Genomic DNA, 12,384 nt, shown 5'->3' on the forward strand with positions numbered 1-12,384 from the left:
TTGATTGATCACATTGATGTTCATTTTTGGTGAATTTATTGATATAATTGTAAGTTGCTAGAATTCCACCCGTCTGTCGCTTCGTAGCTGCAAGACGATCGGTAATTTAGCTTCAATATGTAAATGTTATGAACTATAAAATACCTTAATTTTGTAAATGGGGTCAAGAATTCCAACTGCTAGTAATCTACCTCCTATTTTTGTTGGTGAGTTTTAATTTTCGTTGAATAAAAAAAATAATGCAAATGGGGGCTAGATTTCTTACCGTCCATGCACTTTGTAACTGCAAGACTTGCTGTAATCTAGCTCCTGTCTGTTATAATTGAAATATATCATAATTGGAAACAAGGAACCGAATTCCAATCGTCCATGCGCTGTGTAGCTGCAAGACGTGCTGGGATATTTATTTATTGTACAGCGCCCTTGAGGCGGTTTTCACGAGAATGGCGCTATATAAATTATTAATCTATAATAATAATATAATAGGAAATGTTTATAACAGGAGAGCACTTGAACACTAACATGGAGTGTCTTTAGGTTAAGTAAGTCTCCTAACATGGCTCAGCCTGTTCTAATAGCCCCGCCACACTATGCTCATTGCGCTGCTCATGCTCATGCTCCTCGCGCTGCCGCCTTCTCGTTTCTCGCCCGATGTTGCCCCCTCCGCCCACACATTGCTCTACTCGCGCAATTAATCGCGACGTTCCACACTTGTCATTTGTCTTTCTAGACAAAAGACGATGAAACTGTGACGGCGTGCGCGCTATGCATTTTTAGTACAGCTAATTATATCAATGTATATCAATATGGAATAATGGAATATTTTAATGTTTTTTTTTTATATAAATTAATGTAATACATGATAATATAAATTATATATGTACAAATTCACGCATTCATTAGTCTCTACATAAATAAATGCTAAGAATACATAATGTCACGTAATCATAAAGAATACGGTAATCATTGTATATAACAAAAAATATAAATTGATGTAATACATGATAATATACATTATATGTGTACAAATTCACGCATTCATTAGTCTCTACATAAATAAATGCTAAGAATACATACTGTCACGTAATCATAAAGAATACGGTAATCATTGTACTAACTAACTAACCATCACGCCATTTCCCCAGAGGGGTAGGCAGAGAGGATAGAACGCCACACCACTCTGTCCTGGCACACTTCCTTTGCTTCCTTCACATTCATACATCTTCTCATGCACGCACGTCGATTATTCCGACTTTTCACATGACCACTTTCAAGAATTTGTTGTACTTGATCATGCCATGTCTTTCTCGGCCTTCCTCGACTTCTACAACCAGACACATTCGCATCATAAATCTTTTTGGCCGTTCTTTCATCATTCATTCGCTCCACATGACCGAACCATCGCAAAAGACCTTTCTTAATTTTGTCGATAATGCTTAACTCAGCCTTGCATTTTGCTCTAATTTCGACATTAGGGCACCTATCATACATTGTTTTTCCGCACATTCGCCTGAGGGATCGCATTTCAACAGCATTCAGTCTACTTTCGTCCCTTTTCTTCCAACTCCATGCTTCGCTTCCATACATTAGGGTTGGTACCAGAACTCCATTATGAACTGCTAATTTAGCCTCTTGCGATAGACACTTATTTGCTACGACAGACTTTAAGGCACCATTAACTCTGTTACCGGCACTAACCCTCCTTTCAATATCCTTGTCCATATTTCCATCTCTAGTAAACATACTACCCAGATATACAAATTCTTCGACCTGTTTCAAACTATCTCCATTTACTACAATCTTACATTCAGTCATAGTTACATTTCTTTCAAAGACCATGACGTTCGACTTTTGCACATTCATTAGCAAATCACTCTCCTTGCACACTTCGTAAACCTTTGTAACCAAGGATTGCAGTTCCTCTTCGCTGTCAGCTAGGAGGACTGCGTGCGCGATATTAATTAATATGGGAATATAAATAATATGTACAAAAATTCATGCATTTATTAGTCTCTACATATATTTTTCAGAAAAATACCTCTCTATTTATGTTTTGAGTAATTTTTCTATTAAAATTTATTTTGCATTTCAAATCCTTTACATTAGGCGTTAGATCATTATATTGATTTTTATTGAAGTAATTAATTTTAACATATAATTTTAATAACATTTTAGAGAAGATAATATAGAAGTCTAGGCATCTACAGGGCTTATGACCAGTCATTGGCTCTTTGCACACTGTGTAACATTCACTATTCTGCTCATATTTGAACATCTATATTCCTTCAACTCTTTCATATGTTGATTTTTGTGAAGTTACAGTTGACAAAGCACAGTCCTTAATAAATTTTAGTAAGAAAGAAATTACATTTTTTCTATTTATTCTAGAAAATTTGACACGAAGTTTTTTACATTTTTTCAAATTAGGCACTGTAACACATAGGTGTGCTAGCTTTCCCTACGCATGTTGATGCTTTTAGGATCATCTACACGGAATGGATTGCTAGCCGGGCAAAAATCAATCATATAAAAGCATCTCTCCTTTCCAACCATAATCCTTAATGCCATAAATACCAAACTAGTTCCACACAATAGAAAATTTGTCTACTAGCCGACTGTACGAAGAACATCTACTACTACTACCATCACACAATTTCCTCGTAGGGGTAGGCAGAGAGAATGGACCGCCACACTCGTCTATCCTGCATACATTTCTAGCTTCTTCCACATTCATACATTTTGTCATACATGCCCTTCGGTTATGTCTGCTTTTGACATGACCAGACATAAGATTTTGTTTTATCTGATCATGCCACGTCTCGTCTCACGTTACCGTTCATTTTCGCAGTATATATAGGTTTTACCATTCTTACGTCATCGATTCGTTCTAAATGACCCGACTCTTTTTTAATCTTATCAATTATACCTGACTCAGATTTACACTTTCGCCTGATTTCATCATTCGTAACCCTGTCGTACATTGATTTCCCACACATTCGTTTAAGAGATCGCATTTCGACCGCTTTCACTTGGCTTTCATCCTTCCTCTGCCAGTTCCATGTTTCACTTCCATTCATTTAGTTGGGACAACTTTGTTGTGCACTCTCAGTTTAGCTTCTATTGACATAATTTTATTTGCAATTACTGTGCATTCAAGAAATCCCAAAAAGGGGACTATGAGTAAATGAATACAAAAATACTATGTTGGTATGACTGGAAGGTAAGATAAAATACAAAGGGCAATGCTAATAGCTGATCTTTGCCCCTGTGTTCACAATTCAGCTCAACTAAGAGCAAATAAGACCCCACTAAAAGGGATTCTGCCTAGGACTAGGCAGATAAATACTAGAATGACTAAAGTTACAGTATACGAAAACATGATAAGTTGTCCAAGAAGATTAATTATAGTGAAATGTCCATCAGGATAATGAAATAAAGAGATTTATTTCGTAAATACGGTTGCTAATTAAATATGGTAATTTCTAAAGTCTAAGGTAAATTTCAAAATCTATAATCCAGGATAACACTTCTTTCTATACAAATTAGGATTTTGCATTTGCAAAATCCTATATATTTTTTATTATTTTTTATTTAACTTTTTGTATATAATGTTATTTGTACATTGGCAGGCTTATTGCCAAATGGCAATTTCTTCCAACCAATAAAATAAAAGTTTTATTTTTATAATTCAAGTTACAGATCATATTAAATAGAAAATAAAGATTAAAAAGCTAAGTGATGTCCCATCTCTGTTCCAATAAATCTCTTTTTTTATTCCCAACTATGTACATTACCAACGCTGGCTGATGCAGCAAACTTCCGTCGTCATCACCAAAATACTTTCGAAACGACCCAAATTTTTACCGGTCACGGAGCTATGAGAAGTTACCTATATAAGTTTAAATTAAGGAATGATGACTATTTATTTATTGAACTTTTTGTACATAATGTTATTTGTACATTGGCGGGCTTATTGCCAAATGGCAATTTCTATCAACCAACCAATAAAATAATAGTTTTATTTTTATAATTCAAGTAACAGAACATATTTAATAGAAAATGAAGATTAAAAAGCTAAAGATATATAAAAATAGAAATAAACGTTTTATTTTTTTAATTAACTTAAATCAAAACTATTACTCAATAGGATAAGGAAAAAGAGAGGAAAAGGGAAAGGAGAAGAGATTAAGGAAGAGAAAGGAGATGTTTCTTCAGACGTAATTTAAACAGAGATAATGTAGTAACATCTTTCAACATAAACTTTTGAAGATCAATAATAATGTAAGAAGTGATGTACAGCTTCACACAATATAATAAGTACCTTGAACAATTACTGGAAATATTATTCTTAAATTTAAATTCACAACAGATCAACATTATTATTCTTTTATATTGTGCTATGTGATGTAATTCACTATTGTGATAAGATTTATCAGTAGTTTAAAAAATACATATATTTGTCAACAGACTATCAAACTAAGCCATTTATGTGTCGTATTATTACCGCAACGATTTTGAAAAGTTTTGCATTTTTTTAAATTACTCCGAGAGTGACGTCATAAGTTCTCTTTGTTGAGTGGTTGGCTTCCTGGAAACCGGAAATCTATCACAACACTCTATATTTGGTTGATTTAAAAGAACTTGTGATGTCACTTAAAGTAGCTCGATTTAAAAAAAAATAATTTCATACATTTTAGAGATAAGCCGTACAACTAAATGCTATTATTTGTGCGGCATGTTTTTTACACGCTTTTTTATATCCACTTTCCCGTAGCACTGAACTTCCTTATTGAGCCATCTGGCTTATTGTGGTTTGTGTGATTTATCTTATTAAAAACCTACACAAACAAAAAACGATCAAATCTTTTATTTCATTTTGAGAACCAAATTTATAGTTTTTTTTTCTTTCCTTTTCAACTGAATATCTACAAATCATTACAAAATATTTAACATGAATACTTCTTTATATTAGTACTAACGTACCTAAGTATGGTGAAAATTTCGGAAGGCGTAATTTGCCGGTTGAAAAGTAATAAAAGCTGTGTAACACAGTGTGTAAAGTGGCCACTTAAACCAGCCAATGACAGGTCATAAGCCCTGTAAATGCCTAGACTTCCAAATTTCTTCTCGAAAACTTTTTCCCTCTCTGTTGAAATAAATCTAAATATGAACAACTCCCTAGGGAGGAAATCCAGCCAGTCTGCAAGCATTTGGACATAATCAAACATTGTTGTATGATTTTTATTTAGAAACTTCGCTGGTCTGTCTTTAAACCGTATCTTTTTTATGTTACGAGTATCATTATCATTGTTGACTTTTTTGTTTCTGTAAAATAAATCAAATTAGCTTTGTAAACGCCTAAACTTCCATATTCTCTTCTCAAACATATTTATCCTGTACAATGCAATAAATTTTGATAGATTTAAAGAATACAGTTACAAAGAAAGCGGGTTACTGTATATTAATGTTGATTTGAGTGAAAATAATGTATTGATTTTCTTTGGGGCACGGTGTAATTTTGATCTACTATGTGAAAAAAAATTACTTGAATTTTTCGTAAATTTTAAAATTAATTTTATGGGTTGCCACCACAACATAAATGTTTTTTTTTTTAAGAAAACAGGTAGAAATTAATACTAAATGCCCCCTGCAAAGACAACTATGTTTGAAAAACGTGTGAATTATATTTACATGAATGATAATGTTAAATAATATAATAACATAAATAAAAAAGTTTTTTTATAAAATAGCAACAGTATGGGAAAATGTACCGATCTTATTTAGTAACTTAACCCATAATTCAATAAAATTTTGATGTTTACCAGTTTCATTTTATTTTATAGAAATATCTTGAAAATTTTAGGTTTTGTTATTTGCAATTGTGTTTTGTGAATACAATAAAATAAATATTTTTTAAAAACACAAAATCCTTTATTATTTTAAAAGTTAAAAAATCGGTAACGACCCCAAAAACATTTTTTAAATCAGAAATTTTTAGATGTCTTTTTTTATATCATAAAACAAAATAAGAGGGTGCTCCGGGTAGGTTTAAAATGTAAGTTTTTAAGGACCACCCATTTGTTCATAAGATGGAGAGGAAATCAATAGATATGTACATAAAACTGTTTAAATAGTTACTGAAAAAGTGTTTTCAACTAAAATAACTTATGCCCCTTAACACGAAAATGTATTTTAGGGTGAAAATATAAGTAGAGCAGAAGGGAATAGAGAAAAGCATGTCAGTAAAAGCGACCGTGAAAATGTACGAAATGCTAGAAGAAGGGATGCACACGTTTTTCCGGTATTTGGACAATTTTAGTACTACGACGCACAAACAAACTAGCGAAACAAATTTACACACGTGAATAAATTAGGTCTTTAGACGTAAGTGACCTAATATGAATATAGACGCCATCCGCTCAACTAAATATGCTTCAAACTATCTATATTTCTATAGTAAGGCATACTCGCAAACTAATTGTGAGTTCAGAGATAATGAGAAAATAAATATTTAAATGAACACCTTAAATCATTGTTATTTGTGCCGAATTGGATTTTTTGTCAAAATATGTTTACTGATTAAGTACACTGGCAAAATGTTCACTTAAGATGAAACGCGGTCAGAATTTTCTTCATACAAACGTATTCCTGTATTTTCTTTCTGGATAATGGCATAAGAGCAACATTTTTTTAACACTTTAGACCTTTACCATTGGCGAGTCTCTATTGTTTATTTTTATTTTGATAAAATGTTTATTATGGGAACTAGGGCCATCCAAAAACTCTTAAAAGTGCCCAGTTTTATCTGCGGTCTTCAAACGTATGGTGAACAAATATGATAACTATTTTTTTTAAAAAGGAAAATGTACCAACACAAAAAATATGTTTCTGATACTCTTTCAAAATAACGAAATCGGTTCAATTTTGAGTTGCGGAAAACGGGACAGCGAAACGTCGATTTTGGTTAGCCAAAATGAGTCCATAGTGGAGTAGTCTTTTTGCACAGTATCGGAGAGCCATTTGCGAAAGAGTGACAGAAAAACAATGTTCAAATACATATTCATAAAATTTCAGTCACCGCCTTTCCTCTTAAAAGGAAACGCGGTCTGACTTTTATTCATACAAACGTATTCCAGTATATTCTCCCTGGATTATGGCACTAGATCGATGATTTTCTACGCACTACAGATATATACCATTGGGGTTGTCCCTATCGTTTTTTTATAAACTGTTTTTTTTATGGGAGCTAGGACCATCCAAAAACCTTAAAAAGCACCGTGTAGACCTTCCGTTGTCGGACGTACGATATAAAAATATGATAAATACAAAACAAAATCAGTTCAGTTTTGAGGTGTGGAAAACGTGAATACGAGACTTCGATTTTGTCGATTTTAATTAGGCATATTCGGTCCAACGTGCAGTTGTCTTTTTCGCACTGTATCGGGGAGGCATCTGCGAGTGTCAAAAAAGTTATGTTTAAATACCTATTCATCGTTTTGGTATATCACCGCAAATCCTGTATTAAAAATTAGTAGGAGATTTATGAATGGTTTTTTAATGACCGTAATATGCATAGTACGGTAGATTTATTTCATTTATCCGTATTGAAATCGATATTTTTTTTTCCTAACTGTAATTATTAACTATGTGTAGTACTTCCTCTGGCACTGGTTACCTTAAAATGCTTTATGCTATATATTTTTGTTTATTTAATAATTAAGTTACATAAAATGATACATAATAATATTGTTGTTGATATTTCTTGATAAAACTCCATAGTTAATGATTATGATAAAATTATAAATAAACTTCTCAATAAAACTTCTTGGTTTAGTTTTACTTTTTATTATTTTGACCAACGAGCGAGTCTTGAAGATGCCTACTTAGGCGAAAGCGCTCGTTGGTCAAAATAATAAAAAGTAAAACTAAACCAAGCAGTTTCATTGATAAGTTTGTTTATAATTTTATCATAATCATTAAAGTGCTACATGTTTTTTTTTTCTATTACAATCTACTTTTATATATTCAGTTAATCTTAAAACTGTAACTTTCAAAAAAAGAGACTAGCTCTTGTACTTGGAGAATGGCTTACGCTGTTATAGTAATTTAGTAATATAATATAAGTTATATGATTTCAAATATACATGAGAAAGAAATATATATATACAAAATAAAGAGAAAAACAGAAAATTATAATACAATAATACTAATTTAAGTACAAATGCTGTTTTTACTTAGGTTAGAAACATTTCTTTAAATTTACTTGAAATTTATTTAGTGGTATAATAGTTTTTAGTTTATCGGGGAGATTATTTAAAAATTTTATTCCTTTAAAAACAAAACTATTTTGACCATGACTTGTATGGAATTTAGGAATTTAGATGTAAAGGGATACAATATGAAACATCGCTCTATCGCTATCACCCAAATCACTCCCCCTATCACTCATATCACTCCTATCACTCATATCACTCATATCACTCCTATCACTCCTATCACTCATATCACTCCTATCACTCCTATCACTCATATCACTCCTATCACTCCTATCACTCCTATCACGCCTATCATTCCTACCACCCTATCACTCCAAAACCTTAACTTTTTTGGTATCATGTCATGCCTCCTTTTTCTTCTTCAGGCTGTAGTCGTCCACTCCTAAACGTAGGCTTCCTCTATCCTTCTCCATGCCAAACGATATTGGGCTATAAGCATCCACGCTGTTCCCGAATGCTTCACGATATCGTCTCTCTAGGAGCTGTGGTCGTCATAATATGACTATTAATACACCTATATATTTTTATATAACCCTAACGGGTATTTAAAAAGAAGTGCTTTTAGAGCAACCTGACTCTCTAAGAGAATAACTAAACATCAAGATGAATTCTTTTTAGTAAAACTGAGAACTACGAATTAAGAACTAAATAATATTATAGTAATAAAACAGCTTAAGTACATAGTTTGTTTCATTTCATTTCTATTTATATTTTTTACCAGTGACCGGGTTTCGTCGTGACCGACATCGTCAGACTGGTGTCGGAACAATTTATTATTTAACGCAATGAAAAAATATGTTGTTTACAATTCGGCTAAATAACATGTTATATCTAACTCTGTTGCAACAGAGAGGGAAAACATTTTTGAGAAGAGAATATGGAAGTCCAGGCATTTACAGAGCTTGTGACCTGTCATTGGCTGGTTTAAGTGGCCACTTTACAAACTGTGTAACATTCACCATTTCGCCTATGTTTTAAATATCCACATTTCCTCAACTCATCCATCTGTTGACTTTTGTGAAGTAACAGAACCGGTATTTACTATACCTAATGAGTATTGACAATGTCTAATATGTTAGATTATAATTTAATTTGATACAATTTGCCGTAGTTTTTATTTATCTATTTATTTTATTTTCTTTTATTTAGGAAACATACAGAACAGTTACATTGTTTTATATTTTACATAGTTAGACTAAACTCTAATGGACCAGTGAAGTTTCCATATTGTAAAATAATTATATGTAAGGTTATTATTTAAAGTACAAAGAAGAGTAGGAAAATAAATATAAATAGAAGTTGTTTAAAAATTAAAATTAAAGTAAAAAATGAAGAAAATTTGTAAAAGTCATTAAAAGTTAAGAATTAAAATAAAGAATGAAAAACATGCTTAGATGTAAAAATAAAATAAAATAATTTAATTTTTTTAAAAAGTAAAAACATAAATATACACATACATATTTTAAGGGATTCAAAGAAACGACGAGAAGAATCTTTAAATAAGAAAATAGATTTATGTCCATTTAAAAATCATCTTCAAAATTAATGACACATAGTAAGAGCAGCAATATATTGATTTCATATAGATATACAATATTAGTAATTAATTATTTTATTGTATTTAATAAGACTTAATTGTACCTTGTTCACTCTTTTGCAAACAAAACATATTTTATTAGTTACTATAATAAACGCTGATTTTTGGCACTAACTGAACTGAAATAGCTAAAAACTATCATGTGGGTGAGATTCATCCGGCTTAACTATTTCACGTACTAGGCGACGCCTGGCAACAGTTTTATGGTTCTTATACTAGTTAGTTTCAATCAACAATGTTTTATGTATGTCTAAATGTTTGTAAACATACTAGATTTTCTTCCGAGGGTTTATTTAGATCTTATATAATTTGGAACAAATTTAAATGTAAAAATTTCCCTAGGGAGGAAATCCAGCCTGTCAACAAATATTTGGAGATACCCAGATTTTTATTTCCATTATTTAAAAAAAAATGTTTTTTTATTCATATAAATACATAGATATTATTACAAAAAAACTATAATAAAAACATATCCCGAACTCTATGAGGCCAAAGGACCTTTGTTAAGTTGGAATACAACGTAATGAAAAGTAGAGGCACGTAAATAATTAAATAATAGCAAAAATTTAATATTATTACATAAACATACATATATTTCAAAGGGCATCTGTATAATAATATATAGTAATATATGTGTAATAATGTATAATATCTCGCAGCAGTCTCCTTCAATGATCCCTTCTTTTAGACAAAATCCATACTTGTACACTCCTCCTGAAAATGACTTTCGTTTTGGAGAACTTAAATGTTCATCCGGGACATTGAACACTCTTTGGGCCACAAAAGAGAAATTCCTCTGAGCAAACGTCGAACGTGTTTTTGGAACTAAATAATTTAAATTACAGGAAAACCGCGTACAAGCATAACATATTATACTTCATTTCAATCCTAATGCTGGAGCTTCACGATGAAGTTCGCTGAAGTATTGCCCGGTGTAAATAGGCTAAGATAACACTATATGTCAGGAACCAGCGAGAACTTATTCCCTAGTCCCTGTTAATTAAAAGCTTTATAAAACTTACTGATAAACAATTTTAAACTTCACAGATTGTGATTGGTAAACCAATGTCTTATGTGTCGTTTATTGTTTGCGAACCACAATAAATAAATGAATTTATTTAATGCCATGGAAACGCAATAACTAGTACACACCACGAGACCGACTAATCCTCACTCAATTTATTTTTCCAGGATTTTTCATTGAGAGTAGCTGCTAAATAAATAACAACAGATGGAAGAATTGAAGAAATATAAATTGTTAAACTTGGGCAAAATAGTAAATGTTACACAGTGCAGAAAGGGGCCACTGAAGACAGCCAATGACAGGTCGTAAGCCCGCATATTTTCTTCTTTTAAATGTTTTCCATCTCTGCTGCTATTTGTTAAACCTTATAACCACTCTCTTGTCTAGAAACATTTGGACAATCTCAAAATATTTAACTAAACCAGCTGGTCCAAGAAGAAGTATAAAGATCGGAAAATTGTTTTCAGGCGTTGCCTAGTATGTAAAATAATTCGATCACATTAATCTCTTCGCAACAATAAAAGTTTCAGCTTTATTGTATCACGTCAACTAATATATTTTAATGTAATGTTTTTTGTTCACAAAACGATTAATGGTTATACCTCAAAAGAGTTGACTCAAAAGGTTTTTTCTAATCAATGTGAACACGGATATGAAACAAGAAATAAACATGAAGTAAGACTACCACTTCGTAAGAAAACAAATACACAAAATTCGTTGATGCACCGAGCTGTACAGTTATATTATAAAGAAATACCATTAGAAATAAGAGAGCAAAAAAATATTATTTCATTTAAATGTCAGTTAAAAAGACATGTGTTTAGCAGATAAGTTAGTTTTTAAAAAGTAATCTTATTCGTGTTAGCTTTATAGAAGTTTTATTTTTAAGTGTACGTATATTGTTTAGAAATGCTAATAATTATTATATGTTTTAATGATAATTAGATGTAAGTTAATATTAGGACATTCATTTATTATGTTTGTACTATTTTAAGACTAAATCATTTTATTTTTTTTAAATCAACGGATCGAAGAATTAAAGAAACATAGATGTTTTAACACATTTAAAATATTAAAAGTGTAAAGTGGCCACTTAAACCAGCCAATGACAGGTCATAAGCCCTTTAAATGTGTAGACTTCCTTATTACTGTATCTTAAATGTTCACAACAAAAGAATACAATAAATTTTAATCAACCGCAATTTTTCCGTGCCGTGTGGATTCAGACGATACGTGTGAAATGGGCCTATATCATACAAGCCGCGCTAATCCAAGATACGAGGTTAGTACAAGAAGTTTTCATTGGATACGGGTGGGTAAGGCCGTATTACACGGATCAGAATACCGAACAAGAAATCGCCTAGAAATCTAATTTAAAAAATACTCGGAAATCATATATCCGCACCCAGTGGTGCATGGGGCACTGCATTGGTAAACCAAATGTAGGGTCTGTTTCGTGAAGGCAAAATGATAAGTTTTACGCTTCA

Source organism: Micrasema longulum, unplaced genomic scaffold, assembly GCF_059751315.1.
Source record: "Micrasema longulum isolate JH-2025_06_02 unplaced genomic scaffold, ASM5975131v1 h1tg001694l, whole genome shotgun sequence".
Taxonomy (NCBI): domain Eukaryota; kingdom Metazoa; phylum Arthropoda; class Insecta; order Trichoptera; family Brachycentridae; genus Micrasema; species Micrasema longulum.